At 32.1% G+C, this 20,952-nt stretch overlaps 1 protein-coding gene across 4 annotated transcripts in view; it reads right to left on the bottom strand.

Annotated features, from left to right (window-relative positions):
* Positions 1-20,952, bottom strand: part of LOC136989187 (DNA (cytosine-5)-methyltransferase 3A-like) — a 123,236-nt gene that overhangs the window by 32,649 nt on the left and 69,635 nt on the right. The window lies entirely within an intron of this gene.

The raw sequence follows: 20,952 nt of genomic DNA, 5'->3' as shown, positions 1-20,952 counted from the left end.
TTGGTCTACTTAATTATAAGTATATTACAATACATAATTATATTATGTAATCTTCAACAGCTTCAGAAAGTATACAGCTAAGAAAGAAATTTTCTTTTAAACACATTTTGTAAACAGGCTGTTGTAAAGAAATATCAAAAATAAAAAAAAAATAAATATGCTCTGGCAAAACTTTCATCGTAGTGGATTTTGTCTGCATCATCTTTGTCTTTCAGCAAAGGTGCAAAAAAGGACATTGTTAGTAAATTCTATTAGAGTATAATTGTGCTGTGAATTCATTATGATTTCATCAGTTTTTCTAGAGGTTACATTGAATTGCACAAATTTTTATTCAAGTATGTCCTGGTTAAAAGGTTCGTGTGTGGTGGCATTTTGTCGTCAGTGTATATATGTTGTGAGGTTTTTATTAAGGATTTACAATGGAGTCCCGTACAGTGCAGAGGATACATGCTACATGATCAGAAATCGGGTTATCAAGATATGCATTATTACACGATTTTATGCAAGTTTAAACTTAGGTCTAGTTAAAGAAGAAGATATATATGAGATGACAAAGTTAGAATTTTGTATGAGTACCAATGACAATTTTTTTCATTGAGTTATACAGGAGTTCACTATACTAATGTGTATACGTATGCCTACAAATCCTAAAAAAGGATCTATGTATTAAGACTGAAGAGGAGCCTGTTATGTCTGAAATGCATATTGTGAAATAAATACATAGAATTACTCTGCAAATTGTATGTCTCGACATAATTCTGTTCCATGTTTAATCCAGTGTGATAAGTCTGTCTTTGGGAAAATTATACCAGCACAAAACATTCAAACCTATCAACTGTTTTAATAATAATAATAATAAAACAAAACAAACATCCCATTTTCAAGACAATCTGTCTTTGTGATATACTAACTTACAAGTTTTAGTTGTTGCATCATTTGTCAGGCAGCCAGATGTGATTTCTTCATCATCATTTTATATCTTTTTGTTTTCTAAAAACCTTTTTTGGGTTTCTTAAAGTGTGTATGTGAATTTTTCATTATTTGAAAACGTTCTCTCAATAGTTAAACGATGTCAAATAATAATATGCAAATTGGCACACAAAAAATTTTGCATCATAGATTTCACAATTTTTGTATGAGCACTTGAAAAGGTTTGTGGTGTTCGTGGAGAGAGGCTTGTAAACCCGTGAATGCACGTTACAAGTATGAACACAGAGACTGATACACAATTAAAAGTTCTTTTATTTCTCCTCCGGAACACGGTTCTTTCCTTTTCTAATTATAAATGATCCCAACTGGAATAACTTCACTGAGGAAGGGGGGGTTGCCACATACAAAGAATCACACCCGTGCTCGTAACACAAACTTTTTACACCCGACTTAAAACTAAACTTATATCTACCTTAAAAACAAAAAAGGAAAAGGGAAACAGATAGATTTAGGAAAGACGGAAAGTATATAGAAACAGATGGAAGGTACCCGGGTCTACGTTGATCGGTATTTTCGCTTGAGTGTATTTCCACAGTAGCAGCCATTTTTCTCTCTTTTTCCTTGTCCGGCTGTCTGCCCTCAACGTTTTTCGATTCCCTCGGTGCTCCCTCGGTTTTGTGTCTATATTCCTTTGACCTCGACGGTCCTGTAGCCTCCTTTCGATTTTTCCCGTTTCTGGTCGATCGCTGGCTCACACTTCCGTCCTTCTCGAGGTCCAGTAGAAAAGTGTCCCTTGTTCCACCACTTAGCCTTCAGGGCGTCTTTGCCTTCTTTTGTTCTTACTTAGGAGGGGTAATCCTGCCCTCCAGCGATAACGGTCAGATTGTTGAGACAAAGGAGAAAGGAACGGAAATAAGAGAATAGAATGAAGGAAGAAGGAAGATAGAATATATATATATATATATGTATTTACAACTTATGAACTAAACAAAAAATAAACAAGAAAACAATATGGCTGACAGCCACAGGTTGTCCTCTCTGGTCTAGACTATGAGGTAATTATCTAAAAGATGAGGAGGCATGGAAATGGGTAAAAAGACAAGAAAAGAGAAGTAGGAAAAAAATAGACAATAAAATCTAGTGAACTTAAAGAAAAGTATGAAAACTAAGAGGGTTGCAAGAAATATGATGGAAGAGATTTCATGTTTGAACTGAACAGATAAATATTTTTTAAGTAAAGGAGAACAGTGGGTGGTAGTCTCTTCAAGACTGGAATTCCTAGACCAGGGGTGGCCAACCTTTTTGGGAAAAGTGCCACTATCCGAAAAAAAAAATTATGCATGCCACTTCCAACATACTATAAAATATAAAAAGGTGAAAAAATGTTATTTACAGGCTAATTATGGGATTTTTATGCAAATAGCACATTTTTTCTCATGTACGTCTGAGTAGCGAAGATTTAAAAAATAATATAATAAATAAAACAAAAATACAAACTTAGATTTGATTGTAAATAAACATATTTAAAGGATCAGTCAGTTAGGTTATGTATAAAATAACAATGAATAACTTGAAACATTTAATTCTAAATAATTATTAAACAGTCAGTCCCCGTACTTAATTAATGTGGCTTTTGAATTTATAGTTTTTTTACCAAGTCATCTATATTAGGATTAGTTCTTGAAGATGCTAACAAAATTGGGTTTTGGGTGCATATCAGTTGATCTTGAATGATATTTTGATTTTATTATGTTAATAATAGAAAACATTTGTTCACAAACATGTGTTGATCCAAACCTACAATAATATCTGAGCCAAATCATGTAAATTTGGAAAATTGCTTGTTGGTACAAATTTCCAAAATTCAATATAGTTTGGATCACTTGCATTTGAAATAAGTTCCTTACATTTGGTTTTCAGTGTAGTGTGGTACTGTAGGTCAATAATTTCGATTTGGATTTCAGGTGGGTAACAATTAATGTCTTGCAAAGAAATTAAAAAAGGATTTGTGAAAAGATCAGCATGTTTTTTTTCTTTATCATCTTGAAAATCATCAAACCTAGCATTAAATGAATCCTGCAAAATGGATATTAAATTTTTATATCTATCATAGTTCAAAGCATTATTGACTTTGGTAGCTAGTTCCTGCATTAATGTGAAATGTGTTAATCTTTTTTCTCCAAAAATCAAGACAAAAAAGCAAAAATTTCTTCACAAAAAAAGATATATGACCAACTAGGGTAGGAAAAATACAATCTTTTCCCCGTAATCTTAAATTTAAATTATTTAAATGTCCCATAATATCGGTGAGAAAAGCTAAATCCCATAGTCAATCTTCATTCTTCAGTAGAGTAGCAAGCACTCACTGGGCCGTTCATTGTTTTCTTCCAAATATTTTAAAACACTCTCCCTCAAATTCCAAAATCTCGCATCAACCGAAGAGTGTCGCACTCGCTCTCGCTCCAAAATGAACAACCATAGCAAGACACAACGGCGCCAAAGCAAGGCAACTCAAACCATTGGGCTTGTCCCACGACCACGCTGTCTTACCGCATCGTCATGCCGGTGTCAAGCAGTGCTGCTTTTTACAGATTTTGACAAAGTTTCCAAAGACAACGTTATTATGTTGTCAAATTTTTAAATTTTTCAATAAGTCTTTGCGTGCCACTGTTAACACTCCACCGTGCCACATTGTGGCACGCGTGCCGTGAGTTGCCATCCCTGTCCTAGACTATTTGTATTTGAATTTGAATGTTTAAAATGTTTTTTGAATCAACAGAATTTGGAATTTGTGTGGTCAATTGCCACTTATGATGAGCCTAAGAAGTTTGAAAGTACTTGGGTAAAATATCAGACTGGTTTCTTTTGTTAGTTTCTCCGGTAAGATTAAATTCTACACTTGATCATGTTTATCAAGTTTTAAGATGGGGTAACTCCTCTAAAACATCATTAGATTTAGATATGTCCTCAAATGTTCAGACTTCTATCTTGATTAGAAGTGAGTGAAATTTGAATTGCAAGATTTGATGATAAAAAAACTCCTTTTTGTCCTCCTTTTTATGGTAGCTTATTAGTCATTAGCTTAATAGTTTATTTTTCTTTCAGTGGAAGAACACCAGCAACAAACATACCTAACATTCAGACAGCTTAACTGACTTAATTGTTGATTTGTAAAAAAATAAGAAATAGGTAGTAAAAATACACAGATTATAATCAAACAAGATACTGAAATCTTTTATATATTCAGCAATTTATTAAGAATACATTTTTAATTATTTTAGTAGCAATTTTCATATTATAAACACAAAGAATATTTCAAAACAATAAATGAAAAAATTAAATTATTATTTAAAACTTTTAAACAAATTTTAAAATCTTTCATTTTTTGTTTTAAGATTTATGATGATGGATTTTCAATTTTCTTTGTTGTAAAGAATTTGAAGTAAGTTGTTTGGTGCTGATTGTGAGTTCCTTAAGATTTGCGTAAAAATCATTCTAAACACTCTAAAGTTCACAGTAAATTCTTCACTCCATGAAAAAACCTTTATAATCCAGTAATGGGTGTTTCTACGACAGCTAACATTTTCAACCCTTTCGGGTCTTCCTATCACTGGATTATAAAAGTTTTTTCATGGAGTGAAGAATTATAATTCATCCAGTATATATTAAGAAGTATATTTGTTCAAAGTAAAACAAAGCAATGTTTTGTTTTAAAAATATTCTCTTTATTTCATATTTAAATAATATCCAAATACATAAAATAATTTGAAGAATTTGTAATTTGAGAAATATTGATAATATAATATCCTTAACATAAGAATATTAAAAACTTTTACTGCCAAACCTCCTTGGTTCATTTTCAAGACCAAAATACAATACTTTCATAACAGATATAACCAAATTGTCAAAAATCAAAGAATGTAAGTATTACATGACAATTCAAACAGTTGTCATTTGGGATACTTACCCAATATTATATTTTCCGAACCAACCTAACCTAACAGTTTCTAACAAATTCGGTACAGTAGACCCCCCCTATAACACGGGTTCATATAAGACAAATCCGTATAACACGGCGAAAAAATTGCAATTGTGCTTGTATAACACGCTAAAAGTGGCTCGTATAACACGGTAAAAGAACGAGACAGATTGTCGTGGCCGACTCGTGTCTCGACAGGATTGGTCGAATCTGGACCAATAGTGGACATTGCATAAACTGTCGAGTTTAAATGAGCAGCAGACCTACTAAAAAATATTTATTATTCAACGGCCATAAAAATTATATTTTTATTAATGACGACTCCAAAGTTTGGCAAATTTTTCGCAGAAAGAATAACTTATCGGGAAACGCGTTTGCCGTTCGACGAGCCGCTCCGCAACGAAAACAAGCTTAAGCAATGGCATCTTTGAACGGTGCGCACTCGGTAAGTATTCCTAAAATTTTTTGTTTATAGCATAGTTTATATGGATTATTCCCAAAAAATTATACGTTTTGGAAATGTTCGAGTCAAATTAGTCTAGAATCGATTAATTTTATGGAAGAAAACCTTTCAAATGGCCGTACTCCCTAAACTGCACAAGTGCCGGGCTGTGAATGGCTCGTGTATTTGTAAAATCTAAGTGACTCGTACAACACGGAAGGTATTTACCGTGCTTAAGGGGGGTCCACTGTACTTATTCCATAGAAACATTAGAATTATATTGGTTGGAAGTATAATATGACTATCAATTTTTAAAATTAATTTAAAATATTGCACTTTTAATAGCAGCTTAAATAAGATAGCACAACCTAGTGATTAATAGATTTCTACCCTAATAAAAATATTATTTGAGATCATATTTTCATGGTACATGATTTCAAAATGATATGACATGACAACAATTGACATCATGTTATATTTGAATATAACATGATGTCAAGTATGACTTGATTTCAATTATCAGAACATTATAAGATTAAATCACTTGTAACGACATATATTCCTGTTTTAACGTCATATTTGAAGCACTCCCAAATTTACAAAATTAGATTACAAATTTTATTTAACAGAGAAAAACTACGTGTTCAGTCCTAGGGTCAGAGTCCACTTCCTAGAACGACTGTGGGTGGTACTCTCGCCACCTGACTTTAATGGAGTGAGGTTTAAATGACGTGACCATCGGTTATTATGTACTCATTTTTAAATTATTTTATGCTAAATTGTTAAATATTCTATTATTTTTATTTTAACATATTATATCAAATAGTTTATAAAGAAATAATTGAATTATTTTTAATTGGCATACATTAGTTTAACCTTTTGATTCAACATTATTCTCAAAACCGGAAGTTCAGCCGTTATTAAAACTTAAGACAAATAGAAGTTTCTTATAAAAAAATTTTTAATTGCATCGATGTAAACTTAGACGTAATAATGTAAATAAAGTTGATTTAAACATGTAGTTTGCATTTTTATACATATGATAATAAATTATTACCATCATAATAGATACAGTATACTGTATTACCATTAAGAAATAATTTTATGATAATACATACGATGTTAAATTAGAATGGATTTTATAATAGATTCTTAAATACACTTGGTACTTTTTATTAGACTGAAATTATGACCCAGCAGATAACGACACTCTGTTATACCGTCAAAAAATTGTCGGTCCCATGGATGACGTTATAATCGAGTTAAACTGTATCTATGATAATTTTGTATAGTTTTCTTTCTTTCTTTGTTTCATTGTCTATCCTTTCCAGAATGTTCTTTCTTTAACTCTTTCTTCTTGGGTGGTGATGACTAACCCTGAGAACATAAGAAAGGAATGACGCCCTGAGGGCTATGTTGGGAGAACGAGATTCATTCTTGGTGGGGACTTCGATGGGAATGGACAGATGAAGTGAGTTCTCTAGTGCGTTTTGGCAGCATATAGAGACGGAAGAAGACCTAAGATAGAATATTGGAAACTTCGGTCAAGAGGAATCTTTGAAACACCGAGACCATCATTCAGGAAAATTTAGCGGGGACCAGGACCATCCATCGACCCAAGGAAGAAAAGCTCTGAAAGTTCACCACCCCAAGATCACCATTGAAAATTGGTACCCACTTTCCTCTATCCCTACTCAATTTCCTGTTTCTGTCTACCTCCTCCCTTCTTACCTAGATTTAGTTAGTTGTAAGCACCTAGTTGTAGTTTGTTATATATTTGTTGTAAATATATCATATTCAGTAATTTGTAGTGTCGCGATAATAGAGTCAATAACAACCTGTTATATCAAGATTTGTATGGTTCAGGTTATACACTTGTGTATTGGGACTGAGAGGAGCTGGCATTCCAAAGAATTGTTTTACTGTACGTGAAATAAAGATATTAATTTTATAACGTATCTTTGTAACTCATTTCGGACCTATCATTACAATATATATGAATGGGAAATCTTTCTACTAATCAACACAATAAAACTCCAACAAAATACTTTATTTACTGCTTACATCTTTCAATAAGTCTAACTACAACTTCATCACGGCCCTTCATAACATTCTCTGATCTTGCATCTAAACTTCACATCTCCCTCCAACTTTGTCCCTGCACTCCATACACTTCTCTCACCCTTGACCCCAAACTTAAAGTATCCTCTTCTCAAGTGTCCCCAGCCATCTGTTCGGACTATCTTCCCGAAACACATATACGTAAAAATTGATTTATCCATTATATATATATATATATATATATATATATATATATATAATTTATCCTTGATATTGTCTAATTTTTTATCATTCAAATTTCTCAGTATTAGGATCTTAGCATACAACTACCTTCGATCACAGTTCAAAGTAAAATTGGTTTTTTTCACATTCAATTTTAACATGTTCTTCATACCAAAACAGCAACCAAAAATCATTTAAATCTGAATTCTATCCTGTTGTTTTTAGAAGATGACATTTTTTCTTTTCTCTTCAGTGCATGCCTAATTCCCCGAGATGCCACATGTAATCTAAGATGATCGGGTAGGTTGTCATGACAATGGAATAAAATGTAAACAAAAATAATTCAGAATTGTAAACAATATTGAGTTTATTGTACAAGTATATTTATCTATTTAAGATAAATTAATTCAAGCAATTAATACCAAAAAAAACAAATCCAATAAAAAATAAAATGTTTATTAATAGAACAAACATTTTCAACTGTATGTAATGTCAATTACGTGAATTTATTATGTTCCATTCTAGAACCTGAAGATAGCTATTATACATGGTTAAAAACATTTGTTCCATTAATAAACATTCCATTTTTTCCTGGATTTAAGGTTTTTTGATATTAATTTTAATAATTACATCCAGTTTTTGGAGTTTTTCAGTTCAAGTAATTTATTAAAAATTAGAATGAGCAAAGTTTCTCAAAGCATATTTCTAAGTTAACTTTGATATTTGATTGATCTACTCTGGGTTATGCATTACGTCAGATTTGATTCCAAGACGCCAACTTCGTGCCAATCGGCATGAGGTGACGATTTACTTTTATTGTCGACTCTACTTTTCACGATAATCCCTTAAACTATACACTTAATTAAAGAACAGCCCTATTTCTGACTTCTATAAAACTTGAAAGTTTCAACATCATCCTTGCATTTCCAGCAAACACATTTATTAACAACAAACATTTTTGGCATATTTCATAAGCCTGCATTGTGTTTACAATCTAGCTTCAATTTTAATAAATGTGTTTTCTAGAAATACAAGGATGATGTTAAGATTTTCATCTTAATCATAGTTTCAGTTTCGTTCATTACTTCTATAAAACTGTTTAGCAATGCATTTGTATTGTGGCTATATGCCATAATGTATCTTAGTTAGTTTTTAATATTTTTTCCCTGTTTTTTGTTTCTCTCTTTCTAGAACTTTCTAATCCTTTAATTCTTCCTTCTTGGTTGTATGAATCACTTCCTGGGCAAACTAGTTTGAGAAGTTGCGTGTGTATTAGTGACCTTTTGAGCTGATGCTTGAAAAGACAATCTGGTGAGAGGAATGTGGAACATCAAGAACTGGAGTAAATGGGAGACTTGTAACCTCATAACGGAACCTTGCTGAGACAAGGTGTGAGGTAGACTGGCATTAACTGAGTTGAGTTTCTTGCCCTGAACCAAATCCTAGGAGAGAGGACTCCAGTTCTCACATATCCTGCAGTGTATAAGTGACCCAAAATCAAACTGAACCATTCTGATCTTCTGCTAAGAAACAGACATCTTGGCTAGAATAGACATCAGGAACAGAAAGCGAAACAGAAGGGATCATTAATGGTATAAGAAGGTCCACTTAGGCCAGCAAGACAACAGAAGCTGACAGATGTCTAAAGGAACCAGGTACCTTAGTTCTTAACTATTCTCCATTTTTCTACTTCTTTCTCCCTGTTGTCCATTTACTTATTAGCTGTAAGTTTAGTTTTAGGCATTAGTTGTAAGGATATAAAATTTGTAACAAATAATTTTTTTGTACTAGTTAGTCATGTCGTAATTTGGTCGTAATTGTACATAAATTTTATAACTGTTTTGCCGACAACTGGAGTTTGGATGACTACTGGTATAATTGTAATTAGTCTAGATTTGACATCCGAAAAATACCTGTTACAAAATCACGCATAAATAAATTAATTCCTTTCTCCTAATTACTGCTGGTTTTTTGTTGTGTGTTTGCCTTTGTGGTTAACTGAAACACTATCATATTTCATATAATATATCATAAGTGATAATATTATACATAACAAGGCATGATCTCATCACTTGATCATCAAATAATTTCATGCCTTGTCATTTGGCCATTTGAAACTGTCCAAAAATCTATTCAGATGATATCACTTGATATCATTTAAAAGTGATGAAATAAATTTTTACTAATCTGACATAATGGCTTTTTGCATTTTAATAATTATACAGTCAACTCCGCATAAGTCGACACCCGGATAACTCGACACCATCGGTTAAGTAGTCACTTTTCTGTGGTCCCGACCGACTTACATAGGCATTAATGTTAAAAAAACTCTGGTTTACTCGACACCACTGGATAAGTCAACATACTTTTGCTGTCCCACACTCCGATAAGTCGTTACCGCCTCCTGAAAAAATGAATTCACTCTGCACATGTGGTGCAAACTGATTTTTTTTCAGGAGGGGGAGTGGATTTATTTATTAATATATAATTAATATATATATATATATTATACATATTAATAAAAATGCCTTAACATTTTATGTATAAAATAATAACAGATAAACAAAAATAAAATATGCAATCTACATCAATGCCACACCAGAATCCAATTTTGCATTTTCTCACGCTAGAGCCATTAAGAATCCTTAGACATTACTTGCCAACAATTGACAATTGCGAAGATGATGTTTTCGAGGCTTTCGTGATGGTTGAAAAAGAAAGTCAAGACAGTTAAGTGCTCAAAACAAACAACACTAAACGAATTTTTCAGTTTTTCATCTAGAGTAATTGTAAATGGAGGACACAATGTATTGTAAGCCGATACTACTGTTTAACGCACTACTGTATTTTCCTAATTGTAGTTTTGTGGTTTTTTCCCACTTCGCTTTAGTCGTCACATCGGATAACTCGACAGATTTCCACTTCCCCTTGGGGTGTCGACTTATGCGGACTCGACTATATTTACTGTATTAACAGGCTATTTCCTATATTTGGATTATTTGGCTTTACATAAGTTATTCTGAAAAATCCAAAATTTCAAAGTTGCATTTTTACAACTTGATAAGAAAAGGTCCTCAATGAAACACTTAAAAATTTGAATTATTTTGAAATATAGTAATACCTTGCTTAGCATTATCCCATAGAACTGTATAGATAGTCCTCAAGTTATAACCAAGTTCATTCTGATATCCCTGCCATAAGTCAAACATACAAAAAAAAATAATAATAATAATAAAGAGATACTGTTCTCAAGACTGTGCATAAGCTTATGTTATACTTGTTGATAAACACTATGTAAATTGTAATTAGTTGACTCTTCTTACGTTTACTAGCCATATTAATTACATTAATACAATGATAATATCATAAAACCTTTGCATAACCCAAATCACCATATTCCTTATATCTCAGAGTACATTACAGGCATATAACTATAAAAGGTATGCCCATAATCGGAGCCTCCTTCCTCTAAGGTTTCCATATCTGGTCTCGGATTTCATCTATCTAACTCCATTCTCAAGATTAAGGAAAGATGGACGACAGCGGGAATTTATGGGTCTACGATTTTTTCAAATTGCAGCCCAACAAGAAGGTGGAATAACTATGCAACACAACTACACGGAAGAGAAGACAGAATTGAATGTAAATTCAAAGAGGAAATAAATGGGGAGGTCCTGAAATTTCTAGAGTTCAAACACTTTGTGACTTCTGCATTCCACCAAGAAGTTGAATTTGGCTCTAGCCCTAGCTAGGACTAACAAGTGTTTTATATAAATTAGCCAGCCAGAATTTCTAGAGGTAAAGATTGAAGTGCCACTAATGAAAGTGAGAAGTAGGAAAGTACCACAAACTGATGGGCTACAAAAACTGCTTAACTCTCATCCAAGCATATCAATTTTTGTGATGTGACTTGGGGAGTTGTATCTGCTGGATACGTAATGCAAATTAATGCAATTTTTATATTTTTACTGATTTATAAGCTTTACTACGATTATATCTTCGATTTCTACATTTTCTAGATAACGGTATAAAATATTTATGGGTTTAAAAAATGAGATTTTTATTTATATTTTTTGTAATTTGATCTGTAAATGCAAAAAACTAAAGTTATCAAATATCACCTCAATATAAATAATTTCAGCATTTGCTTATTGAAGTCAGATTTGTTAAATTTTATAGGATCTTATTATTTTTCAACTTCAGGGTAGTAAAGCTTTGTTTATTTTCTCCTGGGAAAGTAATAGACTTTGCAAGTTTTCCACTGTGAAGTACAATAAACTGCTAATTGTTTTATTACTTTGTTTTCAAAAATTCCCTTTTCTGATAGTAGTGGGTTGAATGACTAACAAACTGCCTTCTTGCACTCAGGGGAATGTTTTCTTTTAGATTTAACAACTAGTATTGCCAGTAATGAAGTCTATAATTTTATTTTTAATAATTAAAAAAACATTGATAAAATTACCAAATAAATGTTTGGGTCACAATTACTAAATAGTATTGATATGTAATGAAGATAAATTTTAATTGTTGCAAAAATGAAAGTATTAAATTTCTTATCATGCAACTGATCACAAGACAGCAAGGCCATAACACTGAAGCAAGAAAACTGCATTGTCAAAAAAGCTGCAATGCCTTATTTGAAATGAATTGAAATTGGCCTGTCATTGAAACCAGGAGAAAAAGATAGAATGTTCAGTATTGTTGTAAAAGTTAAATATTCTATATTTTCTTTTTTTTTATTGAATTGCAATTGTTGCACAACAATCATGAGAGTACAGCACACTCACGCTGTGAGAGAGTTTACTGCAGGTAGTAGTAAGGTATTGTTTTTTGTAAAATTTCTCTAAAAAAAAAGTCATAAACTTTAAAACCATTGTTGGAATTGCTTCAGAACATATCAATTGAGAAACACTACAAAGACCGCAGTTCAACTATTATTTATTTTTGAGAAATTCAATAAAAAAATGCCATATATCTGCTGGATGCATACACAACAAGGTAAGAGTTAAATCAATGGGAACAAAAGGCAAAAGCATTTTAAGAACTCTGCAATAAAATTCTAGGAGGAGACAATATCTCTTTTGACTGGGCAAGTTCCGTTTTTATACCAATACCAAAGATAGTAGGAACAATGGAATGTGATAAACATAAAATAATGAGCTTAATAAATCATGTCTCCAAAGTGCTGATAAATATCATACATAGAAGAATAGAACAAAATATAAACATGGGGACATGCAAAAGACAATTTGGATTCAAAAGAAATTGCAGAACTAAAGAAGCAATAACACTAATAAGACTGATAGGCAAAAAAATAATTGAAAAGAGTAAAAACTTATATCTATGCTTTGTTAACTACAAAAAGAAATTTGATAATGTCAGCGACAGATAGAGAGATTAGAGAGGAATAGATAGAGTTAATAAATATTACTAACCAAATATATAAAATTCAAAGAGCAATAGTCAGGCCAATGTCATTCATCCTATCTCTAACTGGTCCCTCTTAAAAACATCTTGAAAGGATGGAAATTTATGAAGCTTCCTTTAGAGAATCAGCCATCAATTACAGAGAGGTGGATATCATCTTCCATGTATGGAGACCCTTAATAAAACTCAAATCTTTTTTGATTTTTTGATGGACCATAGGATGGCAGGATTCCATCATTTATTATGTATATATTCGGTGAGGTTCCAGACGGAACTGAAATGATGTTTTGAATGAGAAAAATCCGGCAGGACAGTTAAGCTCTCACCTTTCGAAATTAAAAGAAAGTAAGACTTAAAAGTTTGAATAAAAGCTATGACATATATTTTAGGAGTCTAAATAGTATTTTTATGCATTTGGTACATGAATGGCATCCGTGTTGATGAGGACCCCACTTCTGTCAGCCCTGTAGATCTCTACGGCTTCCAATGCTCTAATGTTTTGCTGGTCAAAGACCCTGTATATTAGGGTAGCTTGGTCTCAACAGGAGGAAATCCCCGAATCGCTGGTGTATTTCAACAGGACAATGCCCATCCATATGTTGTTAGGAATACACTAGACTTCTTCTCAGAATGACAGATACCACTTCTTTCTTGGCCTGCCCATTCACTAGACATGTCACCTATTGAAAGTGTCTGGGATTTTGTGGGTTAAAAACTTGCTTCTGACACTTGTCTTGCAGCCAATATGGATGAACTTTGGGTTTGGATAGAAGTATGAGGCCCCAAAATAGTTCAAACCAAAAAAGGATGTAAAATTTAAGACTTCAGAAGAACAAATAAATGCAGGAAAATAACAGCTATTTCAAGGTGTCAGGTTTACCAATGTCGAGACAGTGACGACGGACTTTGACACCTTTGCTGTTAGTAAGAGAAAAGATGGTGTCAGATAAACCATCTTGGTCAGACCTTTCTCATGGCCCGAACTGGTCTCGAATTCCACCTGGAGACAGGTGAGAGACCAATAGAGGAGTGAGAAAAGGGAAGTCCGACCAATTGGAAAATGAATCAAAAGTGAAAAACTTATAAAAACTCAGTTGTTCAAGAACAAGGAGGACATTCCTCCTCTGTCACACACAACCTTCTCTCCATGCCATCACCAAGAGGTGTCCAGCTTACTGTTATTCTGTGCGCAACTTCTATACTCTGGACTCTAACTCACCACTGCTCCATAAGGGCACAAGAAAGAGACTTCCAGGAACAACTTCAACAACGGAACATCAAAAATCTTGGACTTTATCAAATATACCGTATTTACTCGCATGTAGCACGAGGTGTGACTTTAAAGATCAAAATAATGAAAATTAGATTTATTAATACAATTCTAATTTTATTTTGTTTAATCATAGTTAAATATCAAATTAACATAAATGCACACATTGTCCCACGAAAATTACTAGCATTTTAAACTTTAAGGAAAAATCTTGTAAAATTGACAACATAATTTGTTCGTGTAAAGCTGGACAATTAGGAACCTTTTTGTCAATTCTTAACAGTTGAATCCACTCTCCGTTGATTACACTTATGAGTTTCTCTGAATTCTGATTCCCGAATAATCATCTGTTTTCACGTGGGAATGAATTAAAACTTACATTGGGTTCCTGTGTGATTTTGGAATTTCAATCTGGAATTCAATTCAAAAACTTTGCTTTTCCTATTGCTATTTATCTTTACTCCTGACAATACACAAGAATGATTCAAACAATCCAGGTAAAATACTTATGTTTTTAAACACCAGAGGGTAAGCATCCAGTAAAAAATACGAATACATGGTTCACAAAAAATAATGCAAAAATACAAAGAATCCTTCACTCACGCATATAGGACGACCTAGGTTTTTGAAGCAGTGAAAAATGAATAAAAACCTCATCTTATATGCAAATAAATACACTATATGTAAGCATAACCTTTGAAAAATAAGTGTTTCTTTGTGAAACACTTGTAATTTCTGCCTCCACCTTCAATGCAAGGGCCCTAGGACATCCTGACGAGGGAGTAAAATTTTCCCTCAAATCGGTATACTTACAGAACCAATCTGGAATGCTATTCCTCTGGTAGACATTCAAAACCTGTTTGATTTGATGCCACAATGTGTAGAAGTTCTTATTGCAATGCATGGCAGCTTCATCAAATACTGATTTTTGGCATATAATATTGTTCGATTGCTCTGTAAATGTAATCGTTTCTATGTATCACTACAGGTTACACATGGAATAAATTTCATTCATTTCTGATGATTCTTTCATGGTGTTGCAATTTTTACAGACATAGTTGAGTGTTTTTATCTTTTATTCATTTTGTTTCAACTTTTTGATTTAAACTATCTGGAATTCTATTTTCCACAGTTTTTCTGTTACATTCCATTTTTTTTGCTTTGTTTGAATTTGTATTTTACCTGAAGGTGATCTTTAAAAAAGATTGAAAATGTTTGTAATTAAATTGTTTTTGTTGCATACAAAGGTATGTTGAGTGTCTGAATATCCAAAGCTGCAGCTTCTACTTGTTAGGAATATTTGGATATATTGTACTAATGTGTCAAAGTAAATTTACAATTCATGAAATATCCAGGTAATTCAGAAATCAATAAATTAGGCAAAATATGTTAAATATAATTAAGAGACTAATCTTTATATTTATAACGTAGTTTAATATACTGAACAGATGATTTATTCATAGTCTAGATCAAGGGTTGGCAGTTTGTCAAGTGAGAAGAGCCAAATTGTCATGGAAACGGGATAACAAAAGTATCAGAGAGCCGCATGTTACACAGACGGGCGGACACGTGTTCAATGGGTTATATGTATAGATATGCTTCAAATGCTACCACTCGCATGCAACTCATATGTGCAGACGGGCTAAAGAGTGGTAGAGAGTATGCCGTACGAGTCAAAGTTTGTTCGATGGCTCTATCTCGTAAACTCATAAGTTATAAGGCTGCTCGAGATGAGGTGAAATTGGAGTTTATGTCCGAAGAGCCGCAAACGTCTATGCGAAGAGCCGCAAACGTCTATGCAAAGAGCCGCGTGCGGCTTGCAAACCGCTCCTGCCGACCATTGGTCTAGATGGTAACAATCAATTTCCTGTACATACAGTCAACCCTGTTTATCCAGATCAAAAGGGATCTGATCTGATCTAGATGAATGAAAATTCAGATAAACTGAGATTAGTGTGGTATTGAAATAAAAGTCCAAAATTCCATACTGAAAATCCTTTTTAATGATTGAAAATAAACTTACATACTTTACTGTCTTAAAAACAGTAGGAACATTAACATTATATAAATATGAACATAAAATTTTCTAAGTATATGTAAACATTATGTATTTTTATCCTTGCAAACATGAAATTGCTACATAAGTATATATTAAGGCAATAAATAATGTTTCAACGATCTTACAAACATCACAAAAATGTGTAAAAATTGAAGAAAATACAACTATTCAAACCAATACAAATATTTCTGAAATCTGGATGAATGGGATCTGGATAAATAGGTTTGACTGTAATTTCAAAAGATAAAATGTTTAATGTTACCTTAGGTGCCAAGATGGTGGCCCGTCTCCGATTCCAGCAAGGAAACAGTGGAACGCATGTTCTAACCTAACCTAACCTATTCTAATTATTTGGTCGCTAATAATTATGGTAATTTATTAGAATAGGTTAGGTTAGGTTAGAACGTGCGTCCCACTGTTTCCTTGCCGGAATCAGAGACGAGTTGCCATCTTGGCACCTAAGGTGACATTAACCGATAAAATAAACAAAAGCAGAACATTCTCAACACAGATCAGGAATCAATAAGAAAATGATGTTAAAATAATTAAAACAAAGAATTTTCACAAAGAGAAATGCTAATTTATTTCATAATATTTTGGATCGGTGTTATAATTTTTTCCATAATACAAACTGTATCTTTATTATGTCTCACTTTAAAACTGTAAAAATTGCTAAGTTAAACATTAATTATAAAGTAAATAAAATTATAAAATATTCACACATCTTTACTTACATTAAATCAAATTTGAGATTAAAAAAAATATTTTTTTAATTTTGTTTTAAATCTTCATTATTATTCAATCTCCATTATGAGATTCTTCACGTCAAGAATAAGATAGTGCCGACTAAAAATTTCAAACATCTTGATCACAGTCATTCTAAGCACCTGTGGTAAAGGCAGGACCTAGTTTAAATTAAAAATCAAATTACATTAACAAATTATATTAAACAATTTTCATTTAACTAATATCACACCAGAATTTAATTTCTTTCTGTTAATTATCAGTTCTCAGATGAATTCCAAATTTTAAAAGTATTTACATGTTGAAATTAAAGGTAGATATGTTCAATTCATCTATTTACCTTGACAATTTCTAGCATTCATTTCTTTTTATGGTGTATAGAACAATTTTCTAAATGTTATCTTCGAATATATCTTTAACATAACTCCCAAAAACTGAACAGTTCAAAATCACACACAGATGTTTTTATATACAAATTCCAGCACAGATGTTTAATAGATGTAAGATAAATGGAAGATAACAAACGTTTTTGGTAACTTCGGTGGCCTTTCTCGAGATTACAGAAACTAAACAAACACACCAAAACACACCGCAAAATATAAGACTTACTTCTAACTCGAAACCAAAAACGAAGTCCGAAAACGTTAGTGAAAGACGTACCGTCAAGTTACGCGCCGTTTTTGGTTTTGAGTTAAAAGGAAGTCTGATTCCGATTACAAGATCTGTTGAACAAGCTCATTTGAAGTTTTCATTAACTTTTACAAACACTTCTTACAGAAATTCAAATGATCATACTCATTTGAAAATATGGAGCACTATAAATTAAAATTAAAACATTTCAAAAATTAAATATAACAACATATTTTTTAAAGAATAAAGCTATAATATTCATTCTAACACTAGCAATACTTGACACACTTGTGGCAGATTTAGTTTGTCTCTGTTATTAGTAAACCACCTTTTTGTACCTACTTAAAATCTCCCACACAGTTGAAATTTATAAGTTCTCGAATATAGTAAATTTTTTGTATTAGTTTCACCTCTCCCCATTGGGAGACACCTCACGCACACTTTCAAATTCAGCCAATGCTGTGACATACGTCTCTTTCTGAATGCCATAAGCATGTTCTTTAATTCTGGTAGTTAATAATCTAGTAGTGTACACTAAGCGAGTGTTAAATCTTAATGGTATTCTATAGATTGTGGAAACCTTTATAAGTTTATTTCATCTTTATCATTAGTTAGCAATGTAAATGTAGTAGGGCGACATGTATAAGTACTGTACATGTTATGAAACTTATGCTCATAGTTTAAGACTATACTTTCTTCTCCTTGTTATTACTCATCTTGTTGCCACTACTATTTTTAGCTTTTATATCTTGAATTAGACTAGAAACAAAATTTGCACTGTACCCATGTTTGAAAACAATTATCCTAATATGCCTTATTTCCTGCTTAGTGTCTATCATGAGAGAGCAATGAGTGTATGCTCTGTTTGTGTATAGTCTGTGCTGGAAGTAACATTTTAAAGTTAAATCTGTAAAGGATTTTATTTTTTTATTTTTAGATTTTGTGCTTCAAATTATGACTAATAAAATTCTCTGCATGTATTTTTAAACTACTTCAAAAACAAAAAAATAAAAAAACAAAATGAAAAAGGATGATTCAAATGCTATTATCAATGTGGATGCTATTAATATTGTCAATGCCAATTTGGATTCAGTATCCCCACTCACAGGTCAGACAAAACTATTAAATTATCCGGAAGAAAGTACTTCCTTAATCATTAATAATTCTCAAGACATCGCATTGTTCAAAGAACAAACATTTAATTCTGACAATAATTTAGATATTATGAAAAAGTTGTGGAAACCAGAACCAAATTTGAATTTTTCTGCAACCTATGCTGTAAATCACAACCAAAATTTCCAATACATATAGTTTGAAATATTTACATGGCTTGTGTACTCCTAGGTTGAAAATAGGGTGCATAGTATAAATATCCTGGCTGCAGTTAATCAGAAATGATTGGAACCGATTATAAAAACAATAATTTTTATGTTGTCTGCAAAATATACTCTTGAGAGGATATTGCGGTATGGAAAATTTTCATTTGTACAGTAGCCAATTGCCAATGAAGGCAATTTCTAAGCTTTGTTAAGAATGAGAATTGATGTGGGCGATGAAAACCTCACTGGACATTTTAAACATCCTGCCAAAAATGCTAACTACATTAGCTGGAACATACAAAATCAGATTATAAATGCACGTAACAAAATCATTTGAACTATTTGGCCGAAAAAATTAATTTGTCAAAATGTTTTTCAATTCTTGCCAATGAAATTTGTGACATTTCTACCACTGAACAACTTTACTTGTGTGTTAGGCATGTATATGAAGAAAATGACAACAAAATTTGTGAACAATTCTTACAATTTATTCCTGCAACAATCGTTACAGGAAAAACTTATCCAACAAAATATTACAAAGAAATAATTATGGCACCAATTTGTCAAGGTTACAACAGTGCTGCATTAATGAGTAGAAAGATTAATGGTGTCCAATGTCAATATGGCAACTACATATCCATAAACTTTATATGTTCATTGTGCATCACATAGTTTGAATTTGGCAATTGGATATACAGTATCTGTGACTGAAATAAGAAATTGTATTGGCATAATCGAACAAGTACACAATTTCTTCAATACCCCAAAGAGATAGGACATCCTTGTTGACAATATCGATAAACAAACATTAAATATCATGAGACAGAAACTATGCTAAGTTTCCCTGACTAGGTGAATGGAATGCCATGAAGCTATCATGGCCATGGTAAAATTGTGATGCAGTGACTCAGTATTGAAACACTCATTTGTTGGGAAAACAGAGATTTGTCCTCTAAATCAAAACTTTGAATAATTTGTATATGAATTTTGTTTTATAGTAACTTTATTTAGCTTGAAAAGTATATTTCAGTACACCTTATACCATCATCTAAAATAATGCAAAAATCTGGCAGTAACCTCTTAATTGCCTTAAATTTTGTTGATGATGATGTGGCTCAATGAAATATTATTAATGAAATACCAGATGCTTCTTTTAAAGATATTTACAATAAAGCATATGTAAAAGACAATACTTTTAATATTCACATTAAAAAAACAAGAATCGCATCAAAATAAACATAAGGACCAATGTTCCGGTTGATTTTTCAGAAAAGCATTTGACCAAACATTGACTCAACTTTATTAATGTTTCACTCTGCACCACAATTTTCTGAAATATTTTTTTACTCCAACCAAATGGAAAAGTTGTTCCAACAGCAAGTGCAATGGAAGATTTTCATTAATTGTATAAATTTTATGCTCATAATTTGCCTTCTACAAATCCAGCAATTCTTAATGAATATTTCAAGTTGTGACATAAAACATTTGAAAAACCATTTGCAATAGCTCCGTGCAAAAGTGCCACTTAAAAGTACCATTTTTCATACTTTGAAACGGCATCAAACCTATTGATGCAGTGCGACATACGGAGATTTGAAGCATGAGAAAATAATATATCCTAATATCTATGACTTATTAAAAATATTTGCAAATGCTGCTGATAACAACATGCATCAGTGAAAGGTCATTTATTACATGATGCTTTTTAAAAATTTATTTAATATCTACCATGACACAATCACAATTGAATGGACTGGCTTTGCTATATATACACAAATAAATTAATCAACACTAAAGTAATTCAAGAGCTTTGTAAAAAGAAAAGAGAACTGGATTTTATTCTGTAAATAAATTTTTATAATCATCTAA

Source organism: Centruroides vittatus, unplaced genomic scaffold (assembly GCF_030686945.1).
Source record: "Centruroides vittatus isolate TY-2023 unplaced genomic scaffold, ASM3068694v2 scaffold_450, whole genome shotgun sequence".
Taxonomy (NCBI): Eukaryota; Metazoa; Arthropoda; class Arachnida; order Scorpiones; family Buthidae; genus Centruroides; species Centruroides vittatus.
This window is presented reverse-complemented; position numbering and strand designations above follow the sequence as displayed.